This window comes from Macrotis lagotis, chromosome X, assembly GCF_037893015.1.
Source record: "Macrotis lagotis isolate mMagLag1 chromosome X, bilby.v1.9.chrom.fasta, whole genome shotgun sequence".
Classification (NCBI taxonomy): domain Eukaryota; kingdom Metazoa; phylum Chordata; class Mammalia; order Peramelemorphia; family Peramelidae; genus Macrotis; species Macrotis lagotis.
The window spans coordinates 69914484-69934153 of record NC_133666.1 but is presented as its reverse complement, the minus strand read 5'-3'; the positions used below and the strand labels follow the sequence as shown (position 1 = coordinate 69934153).

Below are 19670 nucleotides of genomic sequence, written 5' to 3'. Positions count from 1 at the left end.
TCTAGTGATGGAAAACTGCCCTGACATCATCGAATCGGAGGGCAAAGTAGTTATTGAAAGAGTACATCGATCCCCACCAGAAAAAGATCCTAAAATGAAAACACCAAGGAATATTGTGGCCAAACTACAGAACTATCAGATAAAAGAGAAAATCCTGCAAGCAGCCAGAAAGAAACAATTTAAATATCAAGGAGCCACAGTAAGGATCATGCAGGACCTGGCTGCATCAACTTTAAGGGATCGAAGGGCCTGGAACGAGATATTTCGAAGAGCACGGGAGCTTGGAATGCAGCCAAGAATCTATTCTCCTGCAAAGCTGAGCCTTCTCTTCCAGGGAAAAAGATGGACATTTAACAAAATGGAAGAATTCCAAAAATTTCTAATGAAAAGACCAGAGCTAAACAGAAAATGTGGAAATCAAACAGGATGTTCAAGAGACATATGCAAAGGTAAAAAAAGGGGGGGGGGAAGGTAAAAGGAAAAAAATGCAATCCAGTAAGTTGAAACTGGCTATATCCCAGCATGGGGTGGGGGGAAGAGACTCTCATAAATCCTGAGAAATGTAACTCTAACAGAGAGAATATACCTAGCCAGAAATGATGGACATCCATGACCTATCCATGAGACTGATATTTAATGGGATGTAACTGACTTTAACTCCACTGGGGAGAAAGACTCTAATAACTCTCAGGAATTTTGACTCTATTCAGCAGAATATACTGAACTAGAAGGGACAAACACTCAGAATTTTCTATGGCTTAGATAGAATGATCTAAAAAAAATACACTACCTCCCTAAAAAGGGGGACAGGAAAGAGATGGGAGGAGGGAGGGGATTGAATGGGACAAATCTCATTACACTAAGAGGTACAAAAAACCTATGGTAATAGAGGGGAAGAAGGGAGTAGAGGAGAAACACCTGAATCTTCTTCTCATCAGACTTGGCTTAAAGTCAACCTACACATACTAGGTTAACTTATAAAACATCTAACCTTTCAAGAATTAAAAGGGGAAAAGGGGAGGGGGGATGGAGAAAGGGAAGGGGAGTGTGGGAAATAAGAGGAAATAACAAAAGGAAGGGAAGGGAACAGGGAAAGGGGAAAGAAAGGGGAGGGTATGGTATAGGAGGGGAAACACATGGAAGGGGGTGGTATTCAAAAACAAAATACTGAAGAATATGGATAAAAGAGAGGGAAAGGGGGAAAATACAAACTGAGGGAAGATAGCACAGAGGGCAATAAAGAATTAGTAATCATAACCTTGAATGTGAATGTGATGAACTCTCCCTTAAAACATAAGCAAATAGCAGAGTGGATTAAAAACCAGAATCCTACAATATGCTGCTTACAAGAAACTCATTTGAAGCAGAGAGATACATATAGAGTAAAGGTAAAAGGTTGGAGCAAAATATATTTTGCTTCAGCTGAAGTAAAAAAAGCAGGGGTAGCAATCCTTATCTCAGACAAAGCAGCAGCAAAAATAGATAGCGTTAAAAGAGATAAGGAAGGAAACTTTATCCTCCTAAAAGGTACCATAGACAATAAAGTCATTTCAATATTGAATATATATGCACCCAGTGGGACAGCACCCAAATTCTTAGAGGAGAAGCTGAAAGAATTACTGGAAGACATAGACAGCAAAACTCTACTAGTAGGAGACCTCAACCTCCTGCTATCATATCAAATCATAAAATATACAAGAAAGAAATTAGGGAGGCAAATAGTTTGTTAGAAAAATTAGATATGGTAGACTTATGGAGGAAACTGAATGGGGATAGAAAGGAATATACCTTTTTCTCTTCAGTACATGGAACTTATACAAAACTTGACCATGTACTAGGACATAAAAACCTAATGATCAACTGCAGAAAGGCAGAAATAGTGAATACATCTTTCTCAGATCACAATGCAATAAATGTTATATGCAATACAGGGCCAAGGAGATATAGACCCAGAACAAATTGGAAACTGAATATCGTCATTTTAAAAATGAGTGGACCAAAAAACAAATTATAGAAAGAATTAACCATTTTATCCTAGATAATGATAATAATGAAACAACATACCAAAACCTATGGGATTCATTCAAAGCAACTCTCAGGGGATATATTATAGCTCTAAATGCTTATATGAATAAATTGGAGAAAGAGGAAATCAATGAACTAAACATGCAACTAAAAAAAATTAGAGAAAGAACAAATCAAAAAATCCCCAATCAAATACCAAATTAGAAATTTTAAAAATTAAAGGAGAAATTAATAAAATTGAAAGCAAAAAACTATTGAATTAATAAATAAAACCAAAAGTTGGTATTATAAAAAAAAACCAATAAAATTGATAAGCCTCTCGTCAATTTGATTAAAAAAAAGAAAGAAGAAAACCAAATTTCTAATATTATAAATGAAAAAGGTGAACTCACCACCAATGAGGAGGAAATTAAAGTAATAATTTGAAATTATTTTGCCCAACTTTATGCCAATAAATTTGATAATCTAAGTGAAATGGATGAATATTTACAAAAATATAAGTTGCCCAGGTTAAATGAAGGAGAGATTAAATACCTGAACAACCCTATCTCAGAAAAAGAAATTCAACAAGTCATTATTGAACTCCCTAAAAAAAAATCTCCAGGACCTGATGGTTCAGAAGTGAATTCTACCAAACATTTAAGGAACAATTGGTTCCAATCCTATATAAACTCTTTGGAAAAATAGGGAAAGATGGAACTCTGCATAACTCTTTCTATGAAACCAATATGGTACTGTTACCTAAACCAGGAAGAGTTAAAACAGAGAAAGAAAATTATAGACCTATTTCCCTGATGAATATCGATGCAAAAATCCTAAATAAAATCTTAGCAAAATGACTACAACAAGTCATCACTAGGATAATACATTACGATCAAGTAGGATTTATTCCAGGAATGCAGGATTGGTTCAATATTAGGAAAACTGTTAGTATACTCAATTATATCAATAACAAACCTATCAGAAATCATATGATCATATCAATAGATGCTGAAAAAGCTTTTGACAAAATATAGCATCCATTCCTATTAAAAACACTAGAGAGTGTAGGAATAAATGGACTGTTCCTTAAAATAATTAGCAGTATCTATCTGAAACCATCAACAAGCATTATACTCAATTGGGAGAGGCTAGAGGCATTCCCAATAAGATCGGGGTTAAACAAGGGTGCCCATTATCACCACTACTATTCAATATTGTATTAGAAATGTTAGCATCAGCAATTAGAGAAGAAAAAGAAATTAAAGGAATTAGAATTGGGAAGGAAGAGACAAAACTCTCACTATTCGCAGATGACATGATGGTCTACCTAGAGAATCCCAAGAAATCATCTAAAAAACTACTGGAAACAATTAGCAATTTTAGCAAAGTTGCAGGTTATAAAATAAACCCCCATGAATCCTCAACTTTCCTATATATGTCTAGCAAGAAACAGCAGGAAGAGCTAAAAAGAGAAATCCCATTCAAAGTAACCTCAGGCAGTGTAAATTACTTGGGAGTCTATTGGCCAAGACAGACTCAGAATCTTTTTGAAAACAGTTATAAAACACTTCTCACACAAATTAAATCAGATTTAAATGACTGGGCAAATATCAACAGCTCATGGATAGGGAGAGCTAATATAATAAAAATGATAATTCTACCAAAACTAAACTATCTGTTTGGTGCCCTACCCATCAAAATTCCAAAAAAGTACTTTAATGAGTTAGAAAAATTGTAAGTAAATTCATATGGAGAAATAAAAAGTCAAGAATTGCCAGGAGCTTAATGAAAAAAAATGCAAACGAAGGTGTCTTAGCACTACCCGATCTAAAATTATATTATAAAGCATCAGTCATCAAAACTGTTTGGTATTGGCTAAAAAATACAGTGGTGGACCAGTGGAATAGACTAGGTGCAATGGCAAGAAACGATTATAGTAATCTGCTGTTTGATAAATCCAAAGAGTCCAGCCATTGGGATAAAAACTCCCTCTGATAAAAACTGCTGGGATAATTGGAAGTTAGTATGGAAGAAACTTAGACCAACACCTCACACCCTTTACCAAGATAAGATCCAAATGGTTACAGGACATAGACATAAAAAACAATACTATAAGCAAATTAGAAGATCAAGGACTAGTCTACCTGTAAGAGCTAGGGAAAGGGGAACAGTTTATGACTATGGGAGAGTTGGAGAACATCACTAAAAACCGATTAAATGATTTTGATTACATTAAATTAAAAAGCTTTTGCACAGATAAAACCAATGTAATCAAGATCAAAAGAAAAGTAGTAAATTGGGAAACAATCTTTACAACTAATGATTCTGACAAAGGACTCATTTCTAAAATATACAGAGAACTGAGTCATATTTTTAAAACAAAAAGCCATTCCCCAACTGACAAATGTTCAAAGGATATGCAAAGGCAATTTACAGATGAGGAGATCAAAGAAATCCATAGCCATATGAAAAAATGCCCTAAATCATTAATTATTAGAGAAATGCAAATTAAAGCTTCGTTGAGGTACCACCTCACACCTCTCAGATTGGCCAGTATTACCAGGAAGGATAATGATAATTGTTGGAAGGGATGTGGGAAATCTGGGACACTATTACACTGTTGGTGGAGCTGTGAACTCATCCAACCCTTCTGGAGAGCTATTTGGAACTATGCCCAAAGGGCAACAAAAATGTGCATACCCTTTGACCCAGCAATACCACTACTGGGTCTATACCCTGAAGAGATGAGGAAAAAGGGTAAAAACATTACTTGTACAAAAATATTTATAGCAGACCTGTTTGTGGTGGCAAAAAAATGGAAATTCAGTAAATGTCCTTCAGTTGGGGAATGGTTTAGCAAACTGTGGTGTATGTATGTCATGGAACACTATTGTTCTATTAGAAACCAGGAGGGACGGGATTTCAGGGAAACCTGGAGGGATTTGCATGAACTGATGCTGAGTGAGATGAGCAGAACCAGAAAAACACTGTACACTGTAACAGCAACATAGGAGTGATGTTCAACCTTGAAGGACTTGCTCATTCCATCAGCACAACAATTGGGAACAATTTTTGGCTGTCTGCAAAGGAGAGTACCATCTTTATCCAGATAAGGAGGTGTGGAGTTTGAACAAAGTACAAGGACTATTCCCTTGAATTCAGAAAAAAAACCCAGATGTCTTATTGTTTGATCCGGTTACCTCTGAGAATTCTGTTCTCTTTATGGATATGATTTCTCTATCATCACACCAAATTTGGATCAACGTACAACATGGAAACAAAGTAAAGAGTGACAGAGTGCTATCTGTGGGGTGGGGGTGGGGGGAGGGAAGCAAGATTGGGGGAAAATTGTAAAACTCAAATAATACCTTTAATAAAAATTAAAAAACAAAGAAAGATAGTCATCCTTTGGAAATGGACTCGATTCAAGCTCCAGGAATCTATAGTATATTGCAAACAAGATATGAAAGACTTTTTGTCAAGATAAAGTGTGAGTGTACAGGCACAATGTACATAGGTGAAAGATTTCAAAGAAATCTGAGCAGAGAGGTACAACTCTGGGTGCCAAAAACTCATAAAATTTTCTCCTTTGAAAATATTCACCTTGTTTTCCTCTTAACAGGAATGGTGAGGTTCAACAACCTTACTCATCATTGTCTCCCTTATCTGAAATGTAGCTGATGGATGAAGAAGAGGTCAGCTTTGAGGCTCCAGGAAGGCCTGAGACCCATTGTACAAAGAGTCACTGCATAGTGAATCTTCAAACCTACGGTGGAACCTCAGAAGTTGCAAAAGCAGCTCTCCATAGGAAAAGATGTCTTAAATAGTAAGGAAAAACCATCCTGTGGAATTTCAGGATGCCTTTCAATTAGAAAACTTTACTTCAAAGATATCTTGGAATCATATAGTCTGAGGAATAAAATGATATCCCTTTCTGAAGAAAGAGTAAAAACATACAATGCAACAGTTCTTCCTGTTTCAGGAGCTAATGGGGAAAACACATGGTAGATCCTGCCTATTCCTTCAAAATGCCTACTAACAGTTATGGTCAACTTTATTCTGTTAACAGAAGTATAAAGTTAAAATATTTGGGCATGATAGAAGCTTGAATTTGAAAGTTTTCAATCCTGTACCCAATTCTCATTGGAAGTGCCTAAATAACATGTAGATAAATACTATTTGACATGTTGCATGGATGGCCCTCTGCACTTGGGGGCACATCAATAAGGGGATATTAATAACAGAGGCAATATGCCCGCCAAATTGTTCCGGATCACCTCAGATGTATACTCACCCTTGTGACACTGACTTGATCCAAGATTTAGGTAATAGTGTACCAGGTTAGTGACTCTGTTTCTAAGTATGACCTCTGTTGCTAGAGGCCCACTAGGAACTGATGAAAGACTTGTCATCAATCAGCATACAAGGACAACAGATTGTTTCCTAAAAGTTGTAGAAGGTTCTTCTTTGGCAGTATTCATCTTGTTCTACTTTCAGTACAATGAACATGGTCCACAACTTTGCCTATCACATTCCCCCTTGATCCCATCATGACTGATTGAGAATGATACTCAACATTTGGAAATGCATTAGATTCAACCTTCCAAAATTCTAGAACAATGCATACTAGATAGAGAAATCTTCTCAGGATAAAGTGTGACTTTTCAAACACACTGTAGATAGGTGACAGATTTCAAAGACTTCTGACTAGAGAGGTACAACCCTGGTTGCCAAAAACAAATAAAATTATTAACCTTGGAAATATTCACATTCTTTTCCTTTTAACAGGAATGGTCAGGTTCAACAAACTTGCCCATCATTGTCTCCCCTATCTGAAATGTAGCTTATGGATGAAGAAGAGGTCAGTTCTAAGGTTCCACTAAGGCCTGAGACCCATTGTACAAAGACTCACAGCACAATGAATCTTCAGACCTAAAGTGGAACTTCATAAGTTCCAAAAGCAGTTCTCCATAGGAAAAGAAGTCTTCAATCATAAGGAAAGACCTTCATGTGTAATTTCAGGATGCCTTTCAACTAGGAAACTTTGCTTCAAACATATTTTGGAATCATATATTCAGAGGAATAAAATGATATCCACTTCTTAATAAAGAGTAAAAACATGCAATTCCACATTTCTTTCTGTTTTAGAGGTAATGGGGAAACCCCATCGCAGATCCTGCTTAAAACTTCAAAATCATCTGCTATCAAGCTTTGATGGATTGCATTTGGTCAATGAATTTTAAAATGAAATGGTGTGCGCGTAATAGAAATGTGAATTAGACAGTTGACAATTCTGTATCAACTTCTTGGAATTGTCTTGGAGAATAAAACAAATGAAACAATTTTACAATTTTATGCGTGCTCATTGGCTGAAGGGCCCCATATAGAAAGAAACAGTAATCAGTTATATAATAGACCTGCTAAATGTACCAAGAATAAATCAGAAGCATGCTCACCCGAGTGCCTATGAGGACATGCAAGCTTCAGGAATTCCCAATACATATGCTTCCTATTGGGGACAACATTTCTCAGGATGACCTCAGCCTTTATAGGTTCATTGCAAATTGGGGAAGGATTTAAGTCAATTGTGAGCTGACATGAAGAACATCTGGTTTTGTAACACATGAAAAATGATGGGCTTTGGCAATGTTCCTCTTGACCACCTTCCACTAAAACTCATCAGGGTGCACAACTTTGTCTGTCTCTCCTGGTGCCTTATAAAAGAGAGAAAAGAAGATCATGAAGCTTTTAATGACCCACAGAAATTTGGGGTTAAAATAAGCATTGTGTTTCAATTTCAAAAAATATCATTCAACTTCATAAAGCAATAGTTCTTACGGAGATAGCCAACATGTCCGAAAAATGTCTTGCACAAGGGATTCAGAAGATTAGTCATCCTTTGGAAATGGACTCAATTCAAGCTTCAGGAAACTATAGTGTATTGCAAACTAGACATGAAAGACTTTTGTCAAGATAAAATGTAACTGTACAGGCGCAATGTACATAGGTGAAAGGTTTCAAAGAAATCTGAGCAGAGAGGCACAACTCTGGGTGCCAAAAACTCATAAAATTTTCACCCTTGAAAATATTCCCCTTGTTTTCATTTTACCAAGAATGGTGAGGTTCAACAACCTTGCTCATCATTGTCTCCCTTATCTGAAGGAGCTAATGTGGAAACCACATTGTAGATCCTGCTTATTCCTTCAAATCGTCTACTAAAAGTTATGGTCAACTTTATTTTACGGAAGTTTAAAGTTAAATTATTGGGGATGATAGAAGCTGGAATTTGAAAGTTGTCAATCTTGTATGCAGTCCTCATTGGAAGTGCCTAAATGACAATTAGAAAAATACTATTTGACATGTTGCATGTATAGCCCTCTGCCCTGGGGGCACATCAATAATGGGATATTAATAACAGAGGCAATATGCCCTCCAAATTGTTCCGGATTATCTCAGATGTAAACTCACCCTTGTAACACTGACTCGATCCAAAATTTATGTAATACCATACCAGGTTAGGGACTCTGTTTCTAAGTATGACCTCTGTTGCTAGAGGCCCACTAGGAACTGATGAAAGACTTGCCATCAATCAGCATACAAGGACAACAGATTGTTTCCCTAAAGTTGTAGAAGGATCTTCTTTGGCAGTATTCATCTTGGTCTACTTTCAGTACAATGCACATGGTCCACAACTTTGCCTATCACATTCCCCCTTGATCCCATCATGACTGATTCTGAAGGATACTCATAATTTGGAAATGGATTAGATTGAACCTTCCGAAATTCTAGAACATTGCATAGTAGATAGGGAAATCTTCCCAGGATAAAGTGTGGCTTTTTAAGCACACTGTAGATAGGTGACAGAGTTCAAAGTCTTCTGAGTAGACAGGTACAACCCTGGGTACCATAAACTCATAAAATTATTGACTTTGGCAATGTTCACCTTGTTTTCCTTTTAACTGGAATGATGAGTTTCAACCACCTTGCCCATCATTGTCTCCCTTATCTGAAATGAAGTTGATGGACGATGAAGAGGTCAGTTCTAAGGCTCCACTAAGGCCCGAGACCCATTGTACAAAGAGTCACAGTACAATGAATCTTCACACCTAAAGTGGAACCTCAAGTTTCAAAAGCAGCTATCCATAGGAAAAGAAGTCTTCAATAGTAAGGAAAGACCTTCTTGTGGAATTTCAGGATGCCTTTCAATTAAAAAACTTTCCTTCAAAGATATCTTGGAATCATTAATTCAGAGGAATAAAATGATATCCACTTCTGAATAAAGAGGAAAAACATGCAATGCAACATTTCTTTCTGTTTTAGAGGTAATGGTGAAACCCCATGTCAGATCCTGCATATTCTTTCAAAATCATCTGCTTTCAAGCTTTTATGGTTTGCATTCGGTCCATGAATTTTAAAATGAAACAGTGTGTGCATAATAGAAATATGAATTAGACAGTTCACAATTCTATATCCACTTCTTGGAATTGTCTTGGAGAATAAAACAAATGAAACAATTTTACAATTTTATGTGTGCTCATTGGCTGAAGGGCCCCATATAGAAAGAAACAGTAATCAGTTATATAATAGACCTGCTAAATGTACCAAGAGTAAATCAGAAGCATGCTCACCGGAGTGCCTATAAGTACATGCAAGCTTCAGGAATTCCCAATACATATGCTTCCTATTGGGGACAACATTTCTCAGGATGATCTCGGCCTTTATAGGTTCATTGCGAATTGGGGAAGGACTTAAGTCAACTGTGAGCTGACATGAACCACATCTAGTTTTGTAACATGCAAAATGATGGGCTTTGGCAATGTTCCTCTTGACAACCTTCCACTAAAACTCATCAGGGTCCATAAGTTTGTCTATCTCTCCTGGTGCCTTATAAAAGAGAGAAAAGAATATCATGAAGCTTTTAAGGACTCACAGAAATTTGTAGTTTACATAAGCATTGTGTTTCAACTTGAAAAAATATCAGTCAACTTCATAAAGAAATAGGTCTCACCGAGATAGCCCACATTTCCCACAAATGTCTTTCACAGTGGATTCAGAAGGATAGTCATCCTTTGGAAATGGACTCGATTCAAGCATTAGGAAAGTATAATATATTGCAAACTAGAAATCAAAGTCTTTGTCAAGATAAAGTCTGACTATACAGGAACAATGTATATAGGTGAAATATTTCAAAGAACTCTGAGTAGAGATGTACAACCCTTGGTGCCAAAAACTCAAAATTCTTGCCCTTGAAAATATTGACCTTGTTTTCCTTTTAACAGGAATGGTGAGGTTCAACAACCATGCTCATCATGGTCTCCTTTATCTGAAATGTAGCTGATGGATGAAGACGAGGTCAGCTCTGAGGCTCCAGGAAGGCCTGAGACCCATTGTACAAAGAGTCACAACACAGTGATTCTTCACACCTAAAGTGGAAACTCAGAAGTAACAAAAGCAGCTCTCCATAGGTAAAGAAGAATTCAATAGTAAGGAAAGACCATCCTGTGGAATTTCAGGATGCCTTTCAATTAGAAAACTTTCCTTCAAAGATATCTTGGAATCATATAGTCAGAGGAATAAAATGATATCCCCATTTGAAGAAAGAGTAAATCATACAAGGAAACATTTCTTCCTGTTTCAGGAGCTAATGTAGAAACTACATTGTAGATCCTGTGTATTCCTTCAAATCACCTACTAACAGTCATGGTCAACTTTATTCTTTTACGGAAGTTTAAAGTTAAAATATTTGGGCATAATACAAGCTGGAATTTGAAAGTTGTCAATCTTGTACACAGTTCTCATTGGAAGTGCCTCAATAACGATTAGAAAAATACTATTTGACATGTTGCATGTATAGCCCTCTGCACTGGGGGCACATCAATAAGGGGATATTAATAACAGAGCTAATATGCCCCGCAAATTGTTCTGGATTACCTCAGATGTATACTCACCCTTGTGACACTGACTTGATCCAAGATTTAGGTAATAGCGTACCAGGTTAGGGAATCTGTTTCTAAGTATTACCTCTGTTGCTAGAGGCCCACTTGGAACTTACGAAAGACTTGCCATCAATCAGCAGACAAGGACAACAGATTGTTTCCTAAAAGTTGCAGAAGGATCTTCTTTGCCAATATTCATCTTTTCCTACTTTCAGTACAATGCACATGGTCCACAACTTTGCCTATCACATTCCCCCTTGATGCCATCATGACTGATTCTGAAGGATACTCATAATTTCGAAATGGATTAGATTGAACCTACCGAAATTCTAGAACATTGCATACTATATAGGGATATCTTCTCGTGATAAAATGTGACTTTTTAAGCACACTATAGATAGGTGACAGAGTTCAAAGACTTCTGAGTAGACAGGTACAACCCTGGGTGCCATTAACTCATAAAATTATTGACCTTGGAAATATTCACCTTTTTTTCCTTTTACCAGGAATGGTGAGTTTCAACAACCTTGCCCATCATTGTCTCAGTTATCTGAAATGTAGCTGATGGATGAAAAAGAGGTCAGTTCTAAGGCTCTACTAAGGCCTGAGACCCATTGTACAAAGAGTCACAGCAAAAGGAATCTTCACACCTAAAGTGGAACCTCATAAGTTCCAAATGCAGCTCTCCATAGGAAAAGAAATCATCAATAGTAAGGAAAGCCCTTCAAGTGGTATTTCAGGATGCCTTTCACTTAGAAAACTTTCCTTCAAAGTTATCTTGGAATCATATATTCAGAGGAATAAAATGATATCCACTTTTGAATAAAGAGTAAAAACATTCAATGCAACATTTCTTTCTGTTGTAGAGGTAATGGGGAAACCCCAAGGCAAATCCTGCCTATTCTTTAAAAATCATCTGCTATCAAGCTTTGATGGATTGCATTCGGTCAATGAATTTTAAAATGAAACAGTGCGTGTGTAATAGAAATGTGAATTTGAAAGTTGACAAATCTGTATCCACTTCTTGGAATTTTCTTGGAGAATAAAACGAATGAAACAATTTTACAATTTTATGTGTGCTCAGCAGCAGAAGGGCCACATCTAGAAAGAAACAGTAATCAAAAATATAATAGACCTCCTAAATGTTACAAGAACAATTCGGAAGGATGCTCACCCTAGTGCCTATGATGAGATAGAAGGTTCAGGAATTTCCAATACATAGGCTTCCTGTTGGGGACAACATTTCTCAGGATGACTTCGGCCTATCTAGGTTCATTGCAAATTGGGGAAGGACTTAAGTCAACTGTGTGCTGACAGGAACAACATCTGGTTTTGTAACATATGCAAAATGATGGGGTTTGGAAATGTTCCTCTTGTTGACCTTCATGAAAACTCATCAGGGTCCACAACTTTGTCTCTATTGGTACCTTATAAAAGAGAGAAAAGAAGATCATGAAGCTTTTAAGGACTCACAGAAATTTGTAGTTTACATAAGCATTGTGTTTCAATTTGAAAAAAATATCAGTCAACTTCATAAAGAAATAGGTCTCACCGAGATAGCCCACATTTCCCACAAATGTCTTGCACAATGGATTCGGAAGGATAGTCATCCTTTGGAAATGGACTTGATTCAAGCATTAGGAAACTATAATATATTGCAAACTAGAAATCAAAGTCTTTGTCAAGATAAAGTCTGACTATACAGGCACAATGTACATAGGTGAAATATTTCAAAGAACTCTGAGCAGAGAGGTACAACCCTCAGTGCCCAAAACTCAAAATTCTTGCCCTTGAAAATTTTGACCTTGTTTTCCTTTTAACAGGAATGGTGAGGTTCAACAACCATGCTCATCATGGTCTCCTTTATCTGAAATGTAGCTGATGGATGAAGACGAGGTCAGCTCTGAGGCTCCAGGAAGGCCTGAGACCCATTGTACAAAGAGTCACAACACAGTGATTCTTCAAACCTAAAATGGAACCTCAGAAGTTCCAAAAGCAGCACTCCATAGGAAAAGATGTCTTCAATAGTAAGGAAAGAGCTTCACGTGGAATTTCAGGATGCCTTTCAATCTGACAACTTTCCTTCAAAGATATGTTGAAATCATATATTCAGAGAAATTAAATGCTATCCCCTTCTGTAGCAAGAGTACCAACATACAATACAACATTTCTTCCTCTTTCAGGAGGTAATGCGGAAACCCCATGGCAGATCCTGCCTATTCCTTCAAATCGCCTACTTACAGTCAGTGTCAACTTGATTCTTTTAGGGAGTTTTAAAGTTAAAATATTTGGGCATAAAATAAATTTGAATTTGAAAGTTGTTTATATTTCACCCACTTTTTCAATTGGAAGTACCTCAGTAACAAGTAGAGAAATAATATTTTACATGTTGCATATAAGGCTCTCTGCATTTGGAGCACATCAACAAGGGAACACTAATCACAGAGGCAATAAGACCCTCAAATCTTTAAACAGTGACTCAGATGGACACTCAGCCATGAAACAAGGACTTGATCCAAGATTCAGGCAACATGGTACCAGTTAGGGACATCTTTTCTAAAGTCAAGGTGTACTGCTACAGCCTACAGTGAACTGACGAAAGACTCAAGTCATCTCTCAGCACATAAGGACAAGAACAAATCAGAAGGCTGGCTAAGACATGATACAAGCTTAAGGAATTCCCAGAATATAGGCTTCCTGTTGGGGACAACATTTCTCAGGATGACTTCGGCCTTTATATGTTCATTGTGAATTGGGGAAGGACTTAAGTCACCTGTTACCTGCCATCAACCATATTTGGTTTTGTAACACATGCAAAACGATTGGATTTGGCAATGTTCCTCTCATCGACCTTCCAGTAAAACTTTGTCAGTCTCTCTTGGTGCCTGAGAAAAGAGAGAAAAGAAGATCATGAAGATTTTAAGGACCCACAGAACTTTGAGGTTTACGTAAGCATTGTGTTTCAACCTGAAACAATATCATTCAAATTCATAAAGGAATCATCCTTATCGAGATAGCCAATATGTCCCACAAATGTCTTCCACGATGGATTCAGAAGCATACTCATCCTTTGGAAATTGACTTGATTGAAGCTTCAGGAGATGACACACCATTGCAATCTAGATGTGGAAGTCTTTGGTCAAGGTAACATGTGATTATACAGGGACACTGTACATAGGTGAAAGAATTCAAAGAACTCTGAGCAGAGAGGTACAACTCTGGTTGCCATAAAGTCATGAATTTAACGCCCTTGGAAATATACAACTTGTTTTGCTTTCAACAGGAATGACCATGTTCCACAACCGTGCTCGTCATTGTCTCCCTTATTTCAAATTTCCGTGAAGCGATGAAGATGAGGTCAGTTCTAAGGGTCCACTCATGCCTCAGGCACATTGTAAAAAGAATCACAGCACAATGAATCTTCAGGCACAAAATGGAACTTCAGAAGAAAGCAGCTCTCCACAAGATAAGAAGTGTTCAATAGTAAGCAAAGACCTTCAGGTGGAATTTCAGGACACCTTTCAATCTGAGAAATTTCCTGTAAAGATAACTTGGAAACATACATTCAGAGGAATTAAATGATATCCCCTTCTGAGCAAAGAGCAAACACATACAATGCAACATTTCTTCCTGTTTCAGGAGGTAATGAGGAAACCCCATGGCAGAGCCTGCCTATTCCTTCAAATCACCTAATTACAATAAGGGTCAACTTGATTCTTTGAGGGAGTTTTGAAGATAAAATATTTGGGCATAAAAAGAAACTTGAATTTGAACGTTGTCAATCATTTACCCACTTTTCGCTATGAAGTGCCTCAGTAACAAGTAGAGAAATAATATTTTACATGTTGCATATAAGGCTCTCTGCACTTGGAGCACATCAACAAGGGAACACTAATCACAGAGGCAATAAGACCCTTAAATCATTAAACAGTGACTCAGATGGACACTCAGCCATGAAACAAGGACTTGATCCAAGATTCAGGCAACATGGTACCAGTTAGGGGCATCTTTTCTAAAGTCAAGATGTACTGCTACAGCCTACAGTGAACTGACGAAAGACTCAAGTCATCTCTCAGCACATAAGGACAAGGTATTGCTATCTAAAACAGGTAGAACGATCTGCTTAGCAAGATTCATTTTCTCCTACTTTCAGTACGTTCCCCAAGGCTCAAAGACTTAAAACACATCTGAACTGTGAAGGACACTAACATCCATAAAGTGATCTGTCTGTGAAATGTGTGCCTTCTGCTACATATTATTCAATATGAACCATCCGACCCCAGAAGCATAGAGGTATAGATCTGCTTTATTCCAATTTTCAATGAGCCAATGAAGATAAGGTATATTCTAAGGCCCCACGAAGACCTGAGACAAAAATGTAGGCAGGGGCATAACACAATGTGTCTTCAGATCCACTGTGGGACCTGAGGAGCTCAAAAGGCAACTCTCCACATGGTCCGAAGTCTTCAATACTGTGGCAAGCCCCTCCAATGAAATCTCAGGACCCATTCCAATCTTAGAATATTCCTGAGAAATTCATGGATCTGATTGTCATAGACACTAAATGATATCACCCTCTGATAACAGAACAAGTCCATGCAATGCAACATTTCTTCACATTTCTCAACAAACTGGTAATTGGGGAACCCATGGCAGAACTTGCATACTCCTTCAAAATCATCTGCTTTCAAGCTTTGATGGATTGCATTCTGTCAATGAATTTTAAAATGAAAAGATGTGTGCATATTAGAAATGTGAACTGGATAGTTTACAATTCTGTATCCACTTCTTGGAATTGTCTTGGAGAGAAAACGAATGATACAATTCTACAATTTGTATGTGTGCTCATCGGCTGAAGGGACTCATCGAGAAAGAAATAGTAATCATTTATTTGATAGGCCTGCCAAATGTTCCAAGAACAAATTGGAAAGCTGCTCACCCTAGTTTCGATGAAGAGTATAAGCTTCAGGAATTCCCAGAATATAGGCTTCCTGCTGGGGACATCATTTCTCAATTGACCTTGGCCTTTAGACTTACACTACAAATTGGGGAAGCACGTAAGTCACCTGTGAGCTGACAGGGACAACATCTGGTGTGTAACACATGCAAAATGATTGGCTTTGGCAATGTCCCTCTTCTCGACCTTCCAGTAACACTCATCAGAATCCATAAATTTGTCAGTCTCTCTTGGTGCCTTATAAAAGAAAGAAAAGAAGATCATGAAGATTTTAAGGAAGCACAGAACTTCGGCATTTACATAAGCATTGCGTTTCAAGGGGAAACAATATCATTCAAATTCTTTAAGGAATAGTCCTTACCGACATATGTCTCAAAAATGTCATCCACGATTGATTCAGAAGGAAACTCATCCTTTGGGAATAGACCAGATTCAAGCTTCAGGAAACTATTGAATATTCTCAACTAGATATGGAAGTCTTTTGTCAAGATAAAATGTGACTATACAGGCATACTGTAATTAGGTGAAAGATTTCAAAGAACTCTGAGCAGAGAAGTACAAACCTTGGTGACAAAAACTTATAATATTATCACCCTTGGAAATATTCACCTTGTTTTCCTTTCAACAGGAATCACCATGCTCCACAATCATGCTCGTCATTGGCTCCCTTATCTCAAATTTCAGTGGATAGATGAAGATGAGGTTAGTTCTAAGGGTGCTCTAAGGCGAGACACACATGGTACAAAGAGTCACAGCACAATGAATCTTCAGGCATCAAGTGGAACCTCAGAAGTTCGAAACGCATCTCTCCACTGGATAAGAAGGCTTCAATAGTAAAGAAAGACCTTCACAAGGAATTTCCTCATGCTTTTCAATCTGAAAACTTTACTTCAAAGATATCTCGGAATCATATATTCAGAGGATTTTAATGATATACCCCTCTGAAGAAAGAGTAAAAACATACAATGCAACATTTTTCCTCTTTCAGGTGATAATGGGGAAACCCCATGGCATATCCTGCCTATTCCTTCAAATCGGTTACTTACAGTCAGGGTCAACTTTATTCTTCAGTGGAAGATTAAAGTTAAAATATCTGGGCAAAAAGAAGGTTGAATTTGAAAGTTTTCAATCTTGTACCTACGTCTCCTTGGAAGTGCCTCAGAAAAAAGTAGAGAAATAATATTTTCCATGTTGCATGTAAGGCCCTCAGCACTAGGGGCCCATAAATAGAGGAATAGTAATCACAGAGGCAATATGCACTGCAAATCATTCAGCATTGACTCAGATTTAAATTCACCCATGTAGCAAAGACTTGATCCAAGATTCAGGTAACAGGGTACAAGTTAGGGACATATTTTCTAAAAAGTCAAGTTGTACTGCTACGTCCTTCGGTGAACTGATGAAAGACTCAAGTCAACTCGCAGCACTTAAGGACAACATGTTGTCTTCTAAAACAGGCAGAACTCTTTGTTTAGCAATATTCATTTTCTTCAGCTTTCAGTAAATTCCACAATTTTGAAAGATTCACAATACCTTTGAACTGTGAAGGACACTAAAATCCATAAATTGTTCTCTCTGCAAAATGTTTACCTTCTGCTCCATATTATTCAATACTAACCACCCAACTCCACAAACATGGATGTGTAGATCACCTTTATCTCAATTTTCAACTGAACAATGAAGATGAGGTCGATTCTAAGAGCCCATGTAGACCTGAGATATATTGTATACAGAGGTATAACACAATGCTTCTTTATGTATACTGTGGGACATGAAGAGCTCAAAAGGCAGCCCTGCACATTGTAAGAAGTCTTCAATACTGAGGCAACACACTCCACTGCAATCTCATGATCCATCTCAATCTGAGAACATTCTTGAAAACGTGTCATGGCATCAGACATTCATATAGATTAAATGATATCCCCCTGTGATGACAGAACAAATACATGCAATGCAACATTTCTTCATATTTCACAACAAACATGTAATTGGCGAAGACATGGCAGACCTTGCCTACTCCTACAAAATCATCTGTTTTCATGCTTTCATGGATTGCATTATTTTAATGAACTTTAAAAGCAAAATATATGTGCATAATGGAAATGTGAATTAGATGGTTTACAATTCTGTAGGGACTTCTTGAAATTGCCTTGGAGAGAAAAGGAAAAATTCAATTTTGCATTTTGTATGTGTGCTCATAGGCTGAAGGGGCTCATCTAAAAAGAAATAGAAATAACTTATATAATAGGCCTGTTAAATGTTCCAAGAACAAATGAGAAGGCTGCTCATCCTGGTTTCTATGAAGAATACAAGTTTCAGGAATGCCCAGAATATAGGCTTCCTGTTGGGGACAAGATTTCTCAAGTGACCTCAGACTTTACGGTTTCACTGGAAAACAAGGAAGAACTTAAGTCACCTGTGTGCTGACAGGGCCAACATCTGGTGTGTAACACATGCAAAATGACTGGCTTAGACCATGTTCCTCTTGTCGACCTTCCAGTAAAATGCATCACTGTCCACAAATTTGACAGTCTCTCTTTGTACCTTAATAAAATAGAGAAATGAAGATCATGAACATTTTAATGTCCCACAGAAACTTGGGATTTACATGAGCATTGTGTTTCAACGTCAAACAATATCCTTCATAAAGGCATAGTCCTTACCAAGGTAGCCAATATGTCCCCAAAATATCCTCCACGATGGATTCAGACAGGAACTTAGCCTTTGGGAATCGACTAGATTCAAGCTTCAGAAGATTATTGAATATTCTCAACTAGATGTGCAAGTCTTTTGTCAAGATAAAGTGTGAGTATGCAGTCATACTGTACACAGGTGAAAGATTTCAAAGAAGTCTGAGCAGAGAGGTACAACTGTGGGTGTCAGAAACTCATACTATTATCGGCCTTGGAAATATTCACCTTGTATTCCTTTCAACAGGAATCACCATGCTCCAGAACCAGGCTCCTCATTGTCACCCTTATCTCCAATTTCAGTGGATGAATGAAGAGGAGGTCAATTCCAAGGGCCCCCTAACACCTGAGACCCATTGTACAAAGAGTTACAGCACAATGAGTCATCAGGCATTAAGGGGAACCTGAGAAATTCAAAATGTAGGTACCCACTGGATAAGAAGTCTGCAATAGTAAAGAAAGACCTTCACATGCAATTTCCTCATGTCTTTCAATCTGAAAACTTTACTTCAAAAATACCTTGGAATCATATATTCAGAGGATTTTAATGATATCCCCCTCTGAGGAAAGAATAAAACATAAAATGCAGCATTTTTCCTCCTTCATGAGATAATGGGGAAACACCATGGGACATCCTGCTCATTCCTTCAAATCACATACTTACAATCTTGGTCAAATTTATTCTTCAATGGAAGATTAAAGTTAAAATATATAGGAAAAAACGAAGCTTGACGTTGAAAGGTGTCAATATTGTACCCAAATCTCATTGGAAGTGCCTCAGTAATATGGAGAGAAATACCATTTTGCATGTTGCATGTAAGGCCCTCTGCAATAGGGGCCCATCAATAGCGGAATAGGAATCACAGAGGCGATATGCAACCCAAATCATTCAGCATTGACTCAGTTATACATTCACCCATGTAAAAATGACTTGATCAAAGATTCATGTAACATGGTACAAGTTAGGGACATATTCATATTTCCTAAAAAGTCAAGTTGTACTGCTACAGCCTACAGTGAACTGATGAATGATTCAAGTCAACTCACAGCACTTAAGGACAAAATGTTGTCTTCTAAAAC

At 37.5% G+C, this 19670-nt stretch overlaps 1 long non-coding RNA gene across 1 annotated transcript in view; it reads right to left on the bottom strand.

Annotated features, from left to right (window-relative positions):
• The window catches only part of LOC141498285 (uncharacterized), a 43757-nt gene extending 32781 nt beyond the window's left edge, over window positions 1-10976 (bottom strand). Inside the window, exons 1-2 of the long non-coding RNA XR_012471601.1 lie at window positions 9636-10976; window positions 7464-7721 (exon numbers count right to left, since the gene is read on the bottom strand). This is a non-coding gene — a long non-coding RNA (uncharacterized LOC141498285). The remainder of the gene's footprint in view (window positions 1-7463; window positions 7722-9635) is intronic.
• Window positions 10977-19670: the final 8694 nt, after the last annotated feature.